Here is a 3,042-nt window from a genome sequence, read left to right as displayed (position 1 = left end):
TGTCACCCAAAGCTTTTCCGTGCTAGCTACCCAAGGCCCACTTAGGGTGGTTTCACACTCCATGGACAACAAAATTTTATATCCAAGGATGTTACTCAGTGCTCACAAAAAACCAAGGTTTGATGTGAAGTGAAATGCAAAAATTTCCCCCCAAAAAAAAATTAATTTAAAGGAGAAGATTTAAATCCTTGAATCTTTTAAAAAAATGTTAGTTATGTAAATGGCAAATGCATGTATTATAATTCAAAAATCCCTCCAAAATTTTGAGTTAGATGTTTTTGTATCTACTACCAAAATTGTTTTTCATGAACAGTGGTGTAGACCTAGCATGTCAAATGCTTGCGCTTCAAGAGAAGTCCCACAAATGAAAACTTTGACCAACATAACCTCAACGCTCAAACCCATAACAAAGTAGCATTTGCACAGGGCGAGATTTGAACAATGACCTCACACATGTTGGGAACTAGCTTTCCATTATGCCAATGCCCATTTGACATATGTATACTATCTTATAATTGACAAATCTCAAGATGTAAGCATGATCCTATGTGGCAATCATCATAAGCCGAACCCAATCCTCCCAAACCCTTACTTGCTTAAGATAGCAATACTCAAAAATATAGATTAAATTTATTTTATTTGATTGATTACCAATAAAAGAGACCCAAGAGTACTATTTGTGGGGGTGCTCTCTCTCTCTCTCTCTCTCTCTCTCTCTCTCTCTCTCTCTCTCTCTCTCTCTCTCTCTCTCTCTTCCCTTTTTTTCCCTTAAGATAGCACTAATTCTCCACACTCATTAGGGCACTTTTGAAGCTTGCTTGCCCACTCATATCAATCTCTGTGGTGTCAATCTCCACTCTTTGATTATTTCAATCATCCATGGCACAAGCCAACTCCTTGATTGGCATCACCAAATCAAAAGGCTTATTAACATTTATAAAACATATTAACAACACTCATGTATAGAATGAATTTGTAGTTGTTCCATATCATGATGTATCACTCCTAGTGTAAAATGTACTTATTTTACTACTTAAGAATGCCTAGTTGTGTGATTAGCTTGCTACAATAGTTGTGAAGGTTTATAGAATGAATTTGTTGTTGTTACATATCATGATATATAACTCCTAGTGTGAAAGAAGCTTATTTTACTACTTAAGAATGCCTAGTTGTGTGACTAGCTTGCCACAATAGTTGTGAAGTTTTGCATCTCTTAAGTCTCCCTTGTTATCAACCCTTCTTTATGCATATGAAATCCAAACCAAAAGTTGCCAAAACAAAAAGCCACAACCATTATGTATGTTTATGCATGTTTAACTTATGTACTAGCGTTCCGTGCGTGCAGAACATTAGGCCACTTCGCGGCCTCGAAGCGATGAGCGAAGTTGCAACTTCACTCAACAATCCATTTGTCATCTTTTTCTCTCCTCTTTTTCTTCTCTGATTCTAATTTTTTAATTCTCTCTCTCTCTCTCTCTCTCTCTCTCTCTCTCTCTTTCCTAAATTTCATTTTTTTCTTCTCTCCCTCTCTCTCTTTTAAATTTTATCTTTTTCTTCTCTCCCTCTCTCTTTTAAATTTAGTCTTCTCTCTCTCTCTCTCTCTCTCTCTCTCTCTCTCTCTCTCTCTCTCAAAAAATATTTAAATTTAAAAAAGACTTTTTTCTTTCTCTTTTTCCCCATCTCCCTTCCTCTTTTCCTCTTTCTTTTTCTTATTATTCTTCTCTCTCTTTCTTTCTCTCTCTCCCCCCTTCTCTCTTTTCTTTCTCTCTTCTCTTTTTTCCTTTTTCTCTCTTTAAATTTGTTTCTTTCCTCTCTCTTTTAAATTTGATCTTTTCTCTCTCTATAATTCTCTCTATGTGTTCAAATTCTCTCTCTTCTTATTTTCTCTCTCATTTTCTTCTCTCTATCTCTCTCCCCCCTTTTCTTCTCCCCTCTCTCTCCTCCCTTTTCCTTTTTTCTTTTCCTCTCTCTATCTTAAATTTTATATTTTCTCTCTTTATAATTATCTTTCTCTCTATTCCCCCTCCCTCTCCTCTTCTTTCTTTTTTGCTCTTCATGTGTGTGTGTGTGTGTGTGTATGTGTGTGTCTTTATTTTAATTAAAAATAAAGTTTAAATTAAAAAATTTAATCTGAGAGAGAGAGAGAGAACCTAGGCCCTACACATGAGAGAGAGGGGGGGAGGGGGAGGGGGAGGAATTCAATTAAAAAGGGGAGGGGGAAAAGAAAGAGAGAGATTATAAGTGAGAGAGAGGGGAGGGGGTTTTAATTTTAAAAAGGGAGCTGAGGAGGGAGGGGAGGCTTTAATGAAAAAAGGGAGGGGGAAGAGAAAATGAGAGATTACACGTGAGAAAGAGGGGAGGGGAGGGGGTTTTGATTGAAAAGGGAGGTTTGGAAAGGGGGTAGATTCGGGAAGCCCTCTGGAGATTCAGGGCTTTCCAAACTTATAGCAAAAATAATATAGTAGTAAATTATTTGGTAACATTTCTGACTATTTAATTAACATCTTAAGACATAACTAATATATTTGGCACTCTCCATGTGAACATTGTTACATTTACATGTCTTAACATTAATCTCTACTCTCAATGTAAACTTGTATACACCATAGGCCAATCTTCCATGCAATCTATCATGAGCTTCTCACTATACACAAATACAAACATCCACACCACTATTTGGTGCGCAGATCGAATGTTGTACGCTTGCGTAGTGAATGCCGAAAGGTCCCCAAGAACAATAGAACTCTACTTTTTGCACAAATTACAAGGTAAAAAGCATGAACGACATGAACAAGAGACCAATTGGGTGCAATCTCTCCCCATGCCTTGTGTGAACGCTCCACAAAGCATGTATTTTATGTATTATTCATCTTCAAGCTCAAATAATAGCCCAAATTACAAAATAGCAAGCTTTTAGCTTTTGAGTTTGCTTTAACACAAAATAGGAATAAAGCTAGTGGGCGATGCCCAAAGAGTCTGGTATGCCCAATACAATGTCCAAGTAGAAATAACATAATCGTGCGCCCATGCGCATACAAAATA

Source organism: Lygodium microphyllum, chromosome 18 (genome assembly GCF_053477565.2).
Source record: "Lygodium microphyllum isolate KBCC chromosome 18, Lygodium_microphyllum_v1.1.10, whole genome shotgun sequence".
NCBI classification, from domain to species: Eukaryota; Viridiplantae; Streptophyta; class Polypodiopsida; order Schizaeales; family Lygodiaceae; genus Lygodium; species Lygodium microphyllum.
The sequence above is the reverse complement of the archived record's forward strand: the minus strand, read 5'-3'. Positions refer to the sequence as shown.